Below are 15,843 nucleotides of genomic sequence, written 5' to 3'. Positions count from 1 at the left end.
GACCAAAGAAAGATGGAAAGAAGGAACTGGAGGTATTTAGCCTAAAGAAGGCAAGGTGAGAAATGGAAGGGAAGGGGAGGAACACAACAAAAATTTTAGGAAGTTGTCCTATGAAAGAGAGAGTTGAACTTGAGACAGATTTAGGATCATCACAAAGCAAAATTTTCAAATAGAGCTATTTGAAGTTGGCAGGCCAAGATGGCAGTCAGTGAACCTTTCATTAGAGGTCTCTTAAAGCAGACATTGCAGGGCCACTTGTTGAGAATATTGTTGAGAGGACTTTTAGTTAAGTCTTATTTAGACAGAGAGAGTCTTTAGTCATGTTTGGGACTGGGATTCAGTGATGGTCATCCTCTACATTCAGGAGGATAACAAAGAATGGTTGATTAGCAGGCTCAATGTGGCCCCCAGGAGAGTGTTCCCTTCCTTCCTTCCCATTTCTACTTGCCTCTGAGGGAAATTGTATGTTCCCTGTGTAGCTACAGAACAAAAAGTAAGAATCTGGACCCCTACAAACTCTGCCCAAGAGCTCAATTTATACCAGGAACTAGCTGCTAAGTAACACAACAAATAAAGTAAGGGAGCTTGAATAGAGATAGATTTGAGTTCAATCCATCTTTAGATATTTCCTAGCTTTGTGATCCTGAGCAAGTCTCTTAATTGTTGCCAAATGTAAAATAGAATCTCCTCCCTAAGGTTTTTGTGAGGATCAAATATTTGTAAAGTGCTTAACATAATGCCAAGAACTTGGTAAGCACAATATACATGCCTGCCTTTTATGTGCTAATGGGTACCAAGGGGCTAGTCCCATCCATAGTCTACCATATGACATTGGTGAACATGGAGACCTCATGGAGAATAACTGTGATCCAAAAACTGATAACTTCCTAGCAATCATCAGACCTTCATTTGCTTATTCAACAAGCATTAATAAAGTGCCTACCATATGAGAGAATATTTGATAATAGCATCTTCCAGGCTGTTTCCCCAGTGAAGTTCATAAGCCAGTCTTAGGGATTACAGGCAGTACTCCCCTTTTTTGATGATAGCCCCCAGAAAATGAGAGGTTTTGTAGGTCAGGTATATGGTAACATTATGAGATCTCACAGATATGTAGCCTCTTAAGGTTTGCAAAGCATTTTTTCTCACACCAACCCTATGGGGTAGATAGTGTGTATTTATTTCTTCTCATTTTATAGATAAGATCACTGAGGCTAAGGATTTCAAGGTTTTTTTTACTTTAGACAGAAGAGATGTTTAAAAGTAGGGGGCCTTCCTCCCCATATAGCAACAAATCAAAAAGCTCCAATGTATAAAAATCAGTCTTATATGTGTCAAATCGCTGGATCCTTGAAGGTGGAGTCACACTGCATGTCTAGAAAGAATTTCTCTAAAGGTATTTTCATCATGCCTTACACACACACACACACACACACACACACACACACACACACACACATACACACACACACATCCCACCCACCAGAGGAGGAATTTCCCCCAATCTCCAGGCCAGATCCTTTCATAAGGTTTGTGGCTGTCAACCATATTCCCATGCCCTACTCTGGCCATACTGAGAACATAATAATGAACTGCATAAAAACTTCAGAAGCAGACTCTGGGTTTGATGTCAGGAAAACCTTCCCAAGAATTAGGGAGACACTATAATGCAATAGACAGTGCACTTGATTTGGAGTGAGGAAAATGTCAAATCTTGATTTAGACATTTAGTAGTTGTATTTATCCTGGATAAATCACTTAACCTTTCTCAATTTCAGTTTCCCCATCTATAAAATGGAGATAAATAAGTACCTACTTCCTGAGTCTGACGTGAAGATCAGATGAGATAGTATAAGCAATGCACTTTCCAAGCCTTAAAATGCTACCTAAGTATTAGTTGTTTTTATTATTGCTGTTGTTGTCTATGGTTATTGTTGTGATCTATAAGTGTGATAGGTTGCTTCAAGAAGTAGTGACCTCCCTCTGATTGCAGATATTCAAACAGAAATTGGATGAAGGATTTCATGATCAAATATATATTGCATTGCTGAGATCCCTTCCACTTCAGGGAATTAGAATTCCATCTCAAGAAAAAGAAATGAAATGATTGTCTAAGGTTACATCACAAGTAAGTAGTAATGTCTGGACTTAAACCCAGGTGTCCCAATTGAGAATGTAATGCTATTTCTACTGAACACTGCATTACAGATAATGCTGGCTGAAGAAAATAGTGGCTGGTAGAACACTACAGAAAGACCAAGTATAAGAACGCCTGGCATTCATCCATTCATCCACTCAACAAATATTCATTGAGTGTTGTACTCTCACTAAGTTTCTGGCACTGTCTTCCTGATCTCTCTTCTCCTTTTGGAAGACAGTGATACTACTTCCAGCCCCATTGTTGAGTCTTCAATCCAGTAAGTGGAGACTTTTATCTGGCATTAATATGGTAGCCAGATAAGAAAATGGATAGATAATTTGAGAATTTGTTTTGTCTGATTGTGTACGAATATTATAAGAGCTTTGTTTTGTTTTCAGTGAGGTAGGGAAGTGAGAAAGAATATAAATGCTTAGAAATTAAAATAAAATAATTACTTTTTTAAAGTAAAAACAGGCAGTGGGATAAACTCATGTGTGGCTAGGCAAATCAATTCACCTGGGCCTCAGTTTCCTCATCTGTAAAATAAAAGGCCTGTATTTTCTTTTACAGCATGACTAATATGGAAATCTGTTTTGCCTGACTACACATGTATAACTTTTATCAAATTGTTTGCCTTCTCGGGTCAGCTAGGTGGTACAGTGGATAGAGCACCAGCCCTGAATTCAGGAGGACCGGAGTTAAAATCTGGTCTCAGACACTTAACACTTCCTAGCTGTGTGACCCTGGGCAAGTCACTTAACCCCAGCCTGGGGGGGGGAAGGGGGGAATTGTTTGCCTTCTCAATGAGGAGTATGGAGATAGAGTGTAGGAGAGGATTTGAAATATAAAAAATAAAGGTTAAAAAATTTTACATGTAATTTAAAAAGCAAAACATTAAAATAATACGGTTTTGTAAGTATACTTATTTTAATGCCAGAAAATTCAATTCTCCAGAGCACAAATCAGGATTCACAGGTATCCTGTGTAAATCACTGGTAAAAATTCAAGTCCTTTAATGGGATACACAATACACAATAAGGTATAGCTTTCAGACCCTCCCTAGGACACCCAAATACTTTGTTCAGGCTCTGATTACAATAATATAATGCAATACAACAAGAATTTTTTATTGACAATCTGATCAACAAAATTGAAAAGAATTCAGGGCTGACAGAGCCAAACAGCAGGATTTTTTAAAGGAGGTTAGAAAAGACAGCTGTTGAACATAAAGGCAAATGACTTGGGTTTACATCCTGCCTCAGATATTTACTAGCTCTGTGATTATGGGCATGTCATTAACCTCTCCGAGTTTCCATTTTCTTATATCCAAAATGAAAATGATAACATGTGTAACACCTCTCTTCTTCCCTCTCAAACTTGGGAGGAAAAAGCTTTAAAGCATTATGGAAGTTCGAGTTGTCATTATTCCATTTGGGGCACATTTAGTAGTGTATTGGAGCCAGCTCAAACTCACTTGTAACAGCTGATTGCTAAATTTTCAGGATGATGGAAATTGTCAAATATTACAAATCAGAGCTTAATTTGATTTTTTTGTTAATCACTTAAAGTGATAATGAAAATATTAATGATGCAGATTAAACTTTAAAATGTGTCCAATGTACATTCTTTTAAAGAGGGCTGCTTATAAAACATTCACCAGCTCAGTCCTGAGCACATCTTATCCTTTGAGGATACCAGTTGTGTTGGATATTCCCTCCTATCCATTTCCTTCATCTTCCATCTCCCTGTCAAAAGCAGAGCCCTGGGCTGGATAGACAGGGAGGACACAAATGCATCAGCCACCAGGATAGGCAGGGAATCCACAGAGGACAGGCAGCAAAGCTGCTGTCTCAGCCTCTGACCCTGGGTGAAGCAGAAGGCTTGCCGGGTGGGAATGAATGCATGTGCAATTGCAGGGCTGTGGGATGAGCTCATGGCTCTTTCTAAAGCCCTTATCTTGTGGTCTGATCTGGCCCTCTCTGCTCAGCTCCCAGTTGCTGTTCTGGAGGGGGAGGATTTGCTGGATGGAGATGGAGGTGAAAGGGATGGGCGAAGGGTGTGAGCTGATATGGCTTACACCTAGGGCTGCTCCTGGTTTAGCTCTCAGAGGTGCTGCTGCAGAGACCACGGGGGAGGAAGTGTCTGTGACTCCCACCCAGAATTAGCTCAGTACTGAAAAGGGAGCATCATTGATGCTGCTGAATATATTCAAAGTGAAACCTTTACCAGGCAGAAAGATGCACGGGGAGCATGCTGGACTGGCAGTCGGAAGCTCTGGCCTTTATTACAGGACCTTGAACCCTGTTGCTGTTGTTTGCCTTTGGAGCTTCAGTTTCCTCATTTGTGAAATGAGAACACTGGACTAGATGATCTCTTCCCTTTCACTTCCAAATCCTAAGGACTTTTCCAGGCAGCCCAGGATGCTGTGGTAAAGCAGAGCTTGCTGAGAGGAGACAGAGACTAAGACATGAGAGCTGGGGGTGCAAAAAAGAGGGAAAGTGATCTGCAAGACAGGAGTCAGAGAGGGTGGGACAATAATCATAATGATGTTATCTCTCATTTTTAATTGTGCTTTGTGTTGTATAAAGCCATCTCTCACTCCTATATGGCTGGTTTTAGGGGTTTTCAGTAGAGCCCAAGCAATCCTGTCAGCAAGCATGCAAGAAGTTCATGAAACTCAGACTTTGGGCCAAGAAACATCTGGGATGAAAGCAAGTGATATACCCCTCACTCCACAGCTACATTCCCAAAACCCCCTGCCACCAAGAGCATCCCAGTAAGAGTGCAGGGAATGGGGGCAAGCCCAACTGAACTGAACAGAGCAAGGTTCACAGGAAGTCCTCCTATATAGTTTTGGGCCTTTTCCTGTCCCAAAACTTTCAATGGATCACCATTGGTCACAGGATTGAATAATAAGTTCATAAGATCCAAAAATAGATAAATATGATGAATTTTCATAAAATCATAAGATCTAAAAGGGGCTATCTAATCTGATCCTCTTTATTTTATAGATAAAGAAACGGGCTTATTGATTTGCTCAAGTTAATATAGACAGAAGACTAGGCCTGGAGTCAGTAAGACTCATCTTCCAAAGTTCAAATCTGGCCTCAGACACTTATAAGCAAGTCACCTAACACTGTTTGCCTCAGTTTACTTATCTGTCAAATGAGCTGAAGAGGAAATGGCAAATGACTCCAGTATCTTTACCAAGAAAATCCCAAGTAGGGTCCTGAAGAACCTGAAAAAATTAAATAATACTAACAATAAAAAGTGAAAAGAATCAGAGGTAGTATTTGAAACCAAGACTTCTGACTATGGAGGCAAAAGGCTTTCTTTCCCCTGTGCTAAATTTTCACCATTCTTATTTTGGTATTTAAAGTTCTTGATTATCTAGTTCTAATTTTCATTTCTACCTTTATTTTCTCTGTAAATAAAACTGCTCCAACTAGAGTCCTCATTGTTTCCTGAATGTTGCTGTTCTTCAGTCATATGATCCCATTTGAGGCTTTCTTGATGGCTTGCTGTTTTCTTCTCCAGCTCTTTTGACATATGGGGAAACCGAGGCAAGCAGAGTAAGGTGACTTGCTCAGGGTTAGACAGCTAATAAGCATCTGAAGTTAGATTTGAACTTAAATCTTCTTGACACCAAACCCAGTAATCTATCTATGGTGCCACCTAGCTGCCCTATTTCCTGAATATATGTTGTTCATTCCTGCCTCTACCTTTGCTCACTGCATTCTATCTACCTGAACTGAGCTCTCAGGTCCTCTCCACCATTTCCATCCTATTCTCTCTTCTAAGTCCAGGACCTCCTTCCTCCCCACTCTGGCCTGCCTCAAGTAATCTTCCCTGATTATCTAAGTCCAGAGAACTCCTGTGCTTCCTCTATACTCCTGTGTGTGTTTTATCTGGCCCACCAATATACTATGTCATTTTGTGTATATGCTCTGTAAGTTCCTTGAGGACAAAAATTATGTTTAATTCACCTTTTGTATGAAGAAGAAGTTGGATATAATGCCCCAAACATATATATATAATCACACTAGAATGTAAGCACATTGAAGCTAAGGACTGTTCTGTTTTGTTTTGTCTTTGTATCTCAGCATTTAGGTGACACAGTAGGTAAAGTTCAGGGCCTGGAATCCGGATGATCTGAATTCATATCTGTTCTCAGATAATTATAGCTGTGATCCTCTACCCTTGTCTATCTCAATCCCTCATCTATAAAATGAATTGGAAAAGAAAATGGCAAACCACTTGAGTATAATTGCCAAGAAAACCCCAAATAGGGTTAAAAAGTCAGACATGACTAATCAATTAAACAACATGTCTTTGTATACCAAGCTCTCAGAACAGTACCTTGAATTAACTAATATTTGTTCACTTTATTAAGAATCCTGAATCTGAGGGTAGAAAATCTGGATCTGGATCCACTTAAGCAGACAAGACACATTTATTAAATGCTTATCATGTGCCAAGCATTGTGCCAATAACTGGAATAAAAAGAGGAGCACAGAGAAAGATAGTCCCTGCCCCCCAAGGAGTTTACATTCTAATGGGGAAAGACAATACTTCAAGAGAACTGAAAAGCAGGGAAGTCCTCAAGGGGATTTTCAGGATGTCTGAACCAGAAAGAGAACCACTTTGTACAATTCTCTTCTATTTTCTGGGCTTCTTTCTCTGTGTAATGAGAAAGCCTCAGGTCTCTTACTGCTCTTACAGTACAGTACAGTACTCTGAGTGCTCTCCATACTTGAACATTTTACAATCATTCTATGACTCTACCTGTTCTGCCGGTGGAACCGTCATGATGTCAGGCAGTGCTCATCTATGCACAGGTTGTACCCACAGGCTGGCCGGGGCAAGGACAGGCCCAGTCCATGTCCAATGGCCTAGTACAGAACAGCAGAAGCCAGAGCATGTTTATGAGCTGACTGACTGACTGGCTCTAGTCTGTGTCAGCAGCAGTGTGTACACTTTGATATGATCAGCTCACCTGGAAGGTGCTAATTGAGCTGATTAATTGAGCCAATTACCCTGGACTCCCAGGAGTGCTGTTAGCTCCTTCTGGCTCCAGGGGGCCAGGTGTGGAGGCTGCTCTCCCATCTGGCAAAGGGCCCTGTGCTCAGGCTCTTGTGGGACAGCAGGGACCTGAACTTCTCTCAGAGCCCAGGAAGTTAACATTCACTGATGATGGAGTCAAAGGAGAAATAGGAAGGAGATATGGGGTAGAGAAGCTTCTGCTGGGCTTGGGCAGCCAAGTGCCCCTTCCCTCCGAGAAGCTGGGAGGGACAAGGGAATGAAACATGTCTTCAAATGTGGGTGGGAGAGTTTTGAGTCTGATGAGGTCTTGAATGGCACCGAGCAGCTGTTCCTATTAGGGGGTGCCCAACTAAGGGTTCCCCCTTTTCTGAATGTGTGCGTATGAATATGTAACCGAATATGCATGAGTGAGCTTGAAAATGAGTGTGCCTAAGAATAAGTGTTTATGAATGTAAAAGAATGCGAGTGAGTACTGCATCTGAATTTGAATGTGAACACAGAGCACCTCCACACTCAATATTCCATCTCCTGCCTCCACACCTTTGCAAAGGCTGTTCCTCGCCCTCCTCCATGCTAAGAAGGCTCTCCTTATTCACCTCCATGTTTTGGAATCTCTTCAAAGCTTGGCTCAATTGTCACCTGCTGCATACAAGAGGTCTTTCTAAATTCCCCATGTGTTAGTGATCCATGCCTCCAAATGATTTTGTTCTCATTTTGTAGATATCTTGTATTATCTAAGTTCATATCATGTTTCCCAGCAGAAGAGACTGTTTTTGTCTTAATTTCTCTAACACCTAACACAGTGGCTCGTACATAGTTGTGCTTAAGAATTACTGTTGAGTTGAGTTAAATATAAACGAGCCTGAACCTGAGTGTATGAGCTTTAGTGTATATTCTCCTTTTATTAATCCCTTCCCTTAAACTGTCTTCCTGCCCTGGTCCAAGTTCCTGGGAACTGTCCGTAACCTCTCCAGGGAGATCCTGACTCTGCTCCTTAATAGTTCTGTGGCCTTAGGCTTCTTCACATCTCTGGGTTTCTGTTTCCTCATCTGTAAAATGAGAGCATTGGACTGGATGAGATCTAGGGCCTCTTCCAACTTTAAAGTTCTGTGATGCTACAATTTGCACCAAATACAGGGAAAAGAGCAAGTAGAGCCCATGTGTACTGGGGGGGGGGGGGCAGAAAAAGGCAGAGTCCTAGTCTGTGGAATGCTCCTCTTGCCCCATGGTGAGGACAAGGGAGCCTCCAGCCTCTGGAGTGTAGAGCCGAGTTTCTGAGTAGCCTGCCAGCCCAGAGCAATGACTCAGCCTCCAGGATCCTCTGCCACAGAGGGAGGAAAGGGGATGACTCATCAGCAGAGACACAGGGAAATCGGAAAGAAAAATGCAAGACCAGCAGATTCTCAACCTTTTGTCAGCATTTGGTACAAATGTTCTGACCCCTAATGAGCAGGGGGTAGCACTTAGAGGCTTGCAGTGCCTGGAAAAGTACTCTGGTCTGGGACCTGGTATACATCAAAGCCAATCATCCCTGTCCCTGAAAAGGGATCATCTTGTCTATGCCCCTGCCTCTGTCACTGTGGTCCTCAGAACAGAAGAAAGGCAGGGGAAGAAATGCAGTCTTGGGACATCTGTGATCAGGAAGTCTGCTCACTCTCTGCACTCTCCAAACACTCCCCTGATTGATGGGAGCATAATCTAATTAACAGGACCAGCCCAGGAACCCTGCTTCGTCCCATGCTATTTAAATCTACAGCATGATTTTCCTGCTGTGTCCCAAGAACATCCCTTGCCTATTCTTTCTCACTTCATCTTTTATTCTGGGGATGGGACTCAAATCAATGTCACCATTGCTGTAGCAATGATCCTAAGGCCAATAGTCAGTCAATTAGCATTTATTAGGCACCTACTATGTGCTAGGCAAAAAAAAAAAAAAAAAAAAAAAAAAAAAATTCCTTTCCCTCAAGGTGCTTATCCTTTAATGGGAGGGACAATATGTAAACAGCTATGTTGTTTGCAGATAAGATACATGCAGAAGGAATTAGATAATTGAAAGGCACTAATATTAAGGGAGTGTTAGGAAAAGTAGAACTTTATATGAGGCTTGAAGGAAGCCAAGAGGGAGAGTGATCACAGGGATTGCCCTATAGTGCCACCTGCCACCCTGGTGACTTCCCAGGCCCCTTTCTAGCTGCCATTTCCCTAATTGTACTGCCTGTCCCTTTAATTTAAATCCCTTGAGGACAGAGACTAGTTTTTGGTTTTGGGTCCCCAAGATTTGATAAATACTTAATAATTGATTGATTGATTGGCTCTGTGCCTATTACATTGTGTGTAATAGACATATTTTCATTCATTTATCCTATTTTAGCAAAACAGAGAAGGAAAGAATTAGAAACACTAAGTTAAAACTAAATGAACTTAAAACATACATCCTCAAGTCAGATAGTCTACAAGCATTTATTAATTGCTTCCTACTGACATGGGTGATTCTACATAATGGAGACTCAAAGAAAGACATAAATGGCCCCTTCTCTCATGTAGCTCACATTTTAATTGGGAGACAATATGTAAATAACCACGTACACATGTCACGTAGAGAGTAAATGGAATCTCAGAGGGAAGGTACTAGCAACTGGAGGGACCAGAAAAGATCTTCTCTTGAAGATGAAATTTGAGTCTTGAGGGAAGCCAGAGACAAGCCAGGACACAGAGGTGAGAATGAAGTGGCCTCCAGGCAGGGGAGACAGTGAATGAAAAAACCTAGAACTGAGATGCAGAGGTTCTTGTTGTAGGAACAGCGAGTGAGTTGTACTGTCTATGATGTCGTGTGGCTAGATCCTAGAGTGGAGAAAAGAGGCAAATGTAAGGAGACAAGACGGGTATTTAAGGAACCACGTCATAAAGGGTTTCAAAGTCAAACAGAGGAGCTTATATTTGATCATGGCAGGAGATGAGGGAGGGGAGGGAGGCAGCAATAGGGAGTTGCCAGAGGTCATTGAGCAGTGGGAAGAGGTGAAGGGGCGACACGATCAGACTTACACTTTAGGAGCATCATTTTGGCAGCTGAGTACAGAGGGTGGATTGTGGTGGAGAAAAAAGCAAAGCCGAAACCCAAGCTCTATTTCATGGATTCGAAAAACCAAGAGAATGTTTTCAATCAGCATCTCCTGACTCCAAACTCAGGGCTTTTCCCATGACACTTTTTCAGTTTATTAAATCCAATTCCAGGGTCTGAGTCGTCTCTAATATAGGAAAATTTTCCTAATTCCTGAATTTAGTTGAATTAATTCAAGTCAACAACTTTTGATTAAGCACCAGCTATGTACCCAGCATAATGCGAGGCACTATGGGAAATACAGAAACACATGATACAGTCCCTATCCTAGCTCAGAGTCACATCCAAGGGCCACTTCTAACTCAGTCTGTGAATCAACCAAAATTGACATACCTGATGCAATTAAATAGTATTCAGCCAAGCACAAGATGGAAGAGATATGACCAAACAATGGTTCATGTGAAAATGACCACATGACTCATGGGATGTAGTGAACAATAGGCCCTCTGGGAGAAAACAGTAGATATAGGATGTATGTGGAAAAAGGATCATGTGGCCTTAGGAGACCCTGTGGTACAATAAACTAAGTGTCCATCTTGGAGTCAGAGACCGAGGGTCAAACATGTCTCTGCAGTTCACTAATTATGAGGGACCTCCTCACTGTGCCTCAGTTTCTTCACCTATAAAATGGGAATAATCATGCATGTTCTACCTATCTCTCTGAGATGACTGTGAGCACTGAAAGAGTTAACATACTATATCTCTATCTTCACAGGGGAAAGGGTAATAAGTTTGAAGTCAGAAGACCTGGGTTCAAAACCTGACTCTGCTACTTAGCCATTGCGTGAACTTGGGCAAATAATTGCTCTGGGCCTCCATGGCAAATCACCCCAGTATTTTTGTCAAGAAAATCCCAGATGGGGCCTGTGTCTTCATTTGTAAACAATAAGGGGCATGAACTAGATGATTTCTAAAGCTTCCTAGTCTAAATCTATGATATTATGATATGATTCCAATTGCTTGTGAACTGCCTCTTTTCTCTAAGCAATTCCTATATTGTTTCTAACATTGTTTCTAACAATCCAAAGTCCAGTCCTTTGTTGACATTTGTTATTTTTTAAAAGTTGTATTGATGTCTATTGTTTTTCATATCACAGTTCTTTCCCTAAGTACCTTTCTAAAGAATCTTCATTTGTAACAAGGTGAGTTTAAAAAAAAAAAAAAAAAAAAAAAAAAAAAAAACAACCTGTAAATGTTTTCAATATTGGATATTCTAGTCCCCTAGCCACCACACCTTACCAATAGGAATATTTCATCAGCTCTTCTCAGAGCCAGTATTAGTCATGGCCTTTCATTTGAGTTCTAATGGCCAACACTTGATGAATCATGGCTGTTCTGTAGGCAACATTCAATCAATCCTAGATCTGCCCCAGATAGAATGGGGCTCTCTCAAGTCTATGTATTTTCAAGTACAATTTCAACAAATTATTTAGCCAATATTAAAAGTACAATAAGTGGCAAGAGAGTTGTCCTATATTTTCCATGGCCAACCCTAAGATGTCCAGAGGAATCAAGGAAAGCCCCATGTTGGGACCCCTTGGGTCTGCCACAGGACAACACAGTCAAGATTTACCTGGATTGGGAGGTCACAGATCCATCTGTATAATTAAGTATGTGCAAAGCACCATGCCAAGCAAGTGGAGAAGAATAAGTCGTACTAATTTATGGAAGAGGCTCCTTGAGAGAGTAAAGACCTGGGAACTAGCAGGAGCTAAGAAGAATACTTTGGAGCTCAAGACCTGAATAAGGGAATGTGAGGTGAGAAACTTTAGGGAGCCCAAAGGGCCATATTCTAAGAGATATCCTTAGCTCGGGGCTTTCTTCTAAGGACTGTGCAGGTTTGAGGAACTCTGGTGAGCTACCATCTGGTCTCTTCAGGGTCTAGAGAACAGGAGGAGGTATCCCTACTGCTTCTTTTTTTGATCATACTACATAGCCTCATCTTAGAAGCATGAAGGAAGCTGAGGAAAATCTCTTCCCTTTGATTCACCTAGATGTTTGACCAAAGTCATCTACTTATCTTTCCCTTACCCCTTTTCCCACCACTGCACATTTGCATAGGTCAGGGCCTCATGCCTGAGTATCTTTTCCTGTCAGGGTTGTCAGCTGGACTAGTATTTTATCACAAAACTGGGAGGACACTTTTACTCATATATTACAGATGTTTGGGGGTGGGGGAGTGTTAGATATTGTTTTTGGTAATCCTATCCCCAACTCATCACCACCTGTTGAAATCCTGTTATTTCAGAATCAGCTATAGCACTTCTTTCTATAAAACTTTCTGGATCCCTACCCCTCCCACCCATTCCCCACAATGTCTTCTCTCCCTCTTTACACTTTTCTAGACAATTTTACCTCCTTTGGTCCCGATTCTATCTTACATATTGCATTTCCCCATTGTTGTTATTGTTCATTTTTCAATTATGTCTGATGAGGTCCTGGGTCTCTGAGGTGGGCAGAGAAAGCCCAAAGGACTGATAAAATTACTCCCTGAGGCAAGCAAGAAAAAATGTTGATGGGGATCAGCTCAATCTTATAGTCCCACTCTCTGTAGAGGTCATGAGTAGCCCAACACGCTGTGTCCAGTTGGAAAGTCAAGTTATGTCAAACCCTTAGGGTTAAATTTTCCCTATAAATCTGCCCATGGCCCATGACATCTTTGCTGAATCCCTTTTGGGATTAGCTCACCATGGGTTCTGTTTCATGGTGTCTTTTCACCCCTTCCTCATGCCTCATGGTATCCTTCCTCTCATCCCCCTACCATGTCTCATGTTGTCTTTCTCTTTTTTATAGCTAATTAACTCTTTAGGATGCTAAACTCCTCTATGGATCTGCCAGTCAATGGCTCCCACCTATGGATATATTCCTTTAATGGATTTTTCCAAACTCCTTCCCTTGGTAACCCTATTGCTCTCCCAAATCTATTTCATATTTACCATTCCTGGCATCTATTGTATCTCTTCATTTTGTTTGTAACCTGTTTTCCTAAATAAACCTACCTTTTGCTAAAGAGAATTCATAAGGATTATTCCTTATGAATTCTTCACGTGACCAAACCCCAACACTTAGCCTCATCATTTGGTGCTGTACTGCAAACACATCAATGTCTGGTTCTTGGGATTCCATTTGGGATTTTCTTGGCAAAAATCCTAAAATGGTTTGCCATTTCCTTCTCTAAATCATTTTACAGATGAGGGAACTGAGGCAAACAGGGTTAAATGAGTTGACCAGGGTCACACAGTTAGTGAGTTTCTGAAGCCAGTTTTGAACTCAGCTTTTTCTCACTCCAGACCTATCACTGTTCCACATAGCTACCTGAATTCTTCCTACCAGACTCTAGATATTGCATTGTTTTTCCACATTGGAGGCAGGTAGATATCACAATGAATATGGGACCTGGCTTGGAGTTAGGAAGAACTGAGTTCAAATCCTGCCTTAAACTCTTACTAGCTATGTGACCCTATTCAAGTTACTTAAACTCTGCTCAGTTTCTTCATTTTAAAAATGGGGGTAATGCCATCAGCTATTGATGTTGTGAAGGCTGTAGTGAGGATCAAAGGGGATAACAATTGTAAAGCATTTAGCACAGTGCCTCAAACATAGTAAGCACTACATAAATGTGAGTTATTGTTATTATTATTACACTTTTATGCTGAGAGCAGGGGATCTTAAACTTTTTGTGTGTCCTGTAAAGTCTGCAGATAGACCCCTTCTTATAATTCTGCTTTTAAATGCATGAAATAAAATACATAGAATTAGAAGGGAAACTAATAATATTGAAATGCATTATATATGAATTACATAAATATATTAAAAACCACATTCACAGAACCCCAGATTAAGAATCTCTATTCTAAAGAATCTAATTTAGGATTTTGCACATTATCCTAGAGGTTTAGGTCACTGATTTTGCTTGTAAAAGGAAAATTGCTTTTCCTAATGCACTTTAGAACTTTAGGGATTTTCTGGAGTACTGAGGGGTTAAGTGATTTGCCCAGAGTCATACAACCAGTGGATGTCAGAGAAGAGACTTGAACCCAGGATTTACTTAAGACTGATCTTACTTAGAGACCAGCTTTCTATGTACTGTTACAGTTTGAAGAAGAAAAAAAAATCATTGAATTGAATAAAACATGGTCTGTGACTTCATGGAATTTGAAATTGCTCAGGGCGGAACAACATACACAAATAACTATAATACAAAATAATATAGGTGTACTTTAAAAAGTGTAAACAACATGCTCTGGGAAATATGAGAGGGGAAGGACTGGTGCACTCAGCTCAAAATCCATGAAACTACAATGATGATGGGGAGGTCCAGAGAAGGCTTAATGCAGGACGTGGCATTTAGGCTGTGTTTTAAGGAAGGTGCTTTAGCCACAGAAATAGTGTGAGCAAAGACAGAGTCGGAACAGAGAAAAGCAAAAGCAAATCACTCAGTTTAGCTAGAACAAAGCACAGGAAAGGGGGAGTTGTATATGATAAGACTAGAAAGGAAGCATGTGTTATATTGGGGAGGACCTTGAATGCCAGGTTAAGGCACCTAGTCATTATTTAATAGACAACAGGGAATCATTGAACTGCTCTGAGCAGAAGGAGTGCTCACAACAATGCATTAGGAAGATTAATCTGGCAGCAGCAGTAGAGGATGGATTGATTAGAGGAGAGAAGGAAGACTGGAGGCAGGGAGACTGGCTTCAGAAAGAAGGATTTTAGCCAAAAACGCATACATATAAACCATACAAACACTCTCTGGAGGGAAAGCTATATGAATTGGGCAAGCTAAAAACACATGGATCAGAGGAAGAATGTGGGGAGTGTGAACACTTGGCAAGGGGGAAGAATTGTCTGCCTCTACCAATTAATCAGGGAGGACTCCCTGGAAAGAGGGGGGAGGGAGGGAAACCTTACCAGAAACTGTTTCCAGAAAAAAAAAAAAGGCAAAGATTCGGGGAAGATGAGCTGGGAGAATGTGGTGTTGAGTCCCCACACCAAGAACCTTTAGGCTGCCATTAAACCCCAACTTTCACATTAATGATGCCCCAGTATATACTCTATAGTCTAACTCCACTGATCTCCTTGCAGTTTCTTATTCACAATATTCCATCTCTAACTTGTGTAGCTTTGTATAAGCTGTTCCCCCATTTCTGGAAGACAAGCCCTCCTCATCTCTGCTTCCTGGAACCCCTAGGTCTCTTCGAGTTTCAGTTTAAGTGCTCCACAGGCTTTTCCAAATTCCCAGCTCTACCCATTCTGTCGTTAAAGGCTTCCCTAGCCCAATAGGACCTTAATAAATGATTGTTGAATTGAACTCCAAGAGACTGTCGTGGAATTTCTGAGCTGGTTGGGGCCTTAGTCCAAATCCTACATTTTACAAAAGAGAAGGCGGCGCCAATAAGAAAGAAAAGTGAAGGTCATTTGATTACTTTATCAAAAGCTAGAATTAGAACCCAGATGCCTTGATTACAAATTTAGTCCTTTTCCCATCTATCCCTAGACTCCCTTCTTTTCTATTTCCTTCCCCTCCTCCCCCAACCAAAAA

At 41.1% G+C, this 15,843-nt stretch overlaps 1 long non-coding RNA gene across 2 annotated transcripts in view; it reads right to left on the bottom strand.

Annotated features, from left to right (window-relative positions):
• Nucleotides 1–9,729: 9,729 nt before the first annotated feature.
• LOC141559589 (uncharacterized) overlaps nucleotides 9,730–15,843 on the bottom strand; it is a 51,852-nt gene continuing 45,738 nt past the window's right edge. For both annotated transcript variants that reach the window (XR_012487505.1, XR_012487503.1), the window contains exon 3: nucleotides 9,730–10,024. This is a non-coding gene — a long non-coding RNA (uncharacterized LOC141559589). The remainder of the gene's footprint in view (nucleotides 10,025–15,843) is intronic.

This window comes from Sminthopsis crassicaudata, chromosome 3 (genome assembly GCF_048593235.1).
Source record: "Sminthopsis crassicaudata isolate SCR6 chromosome 3, ASM4859323v1, whole genome shotgun sequence".
In the NCBI taxonomy this organism is placed as follows: Eukaryota; Metazoa; Chordata; class Mammalia; order Dasyuromorphia; family Dasyuridae; genus Sminthopsis; species Sminthopsis crassicaudata.
Note: the sequence above shows the minus strand (reverse complement) of the source record. Positions and strands in the feature narration are given on the sequence as shown.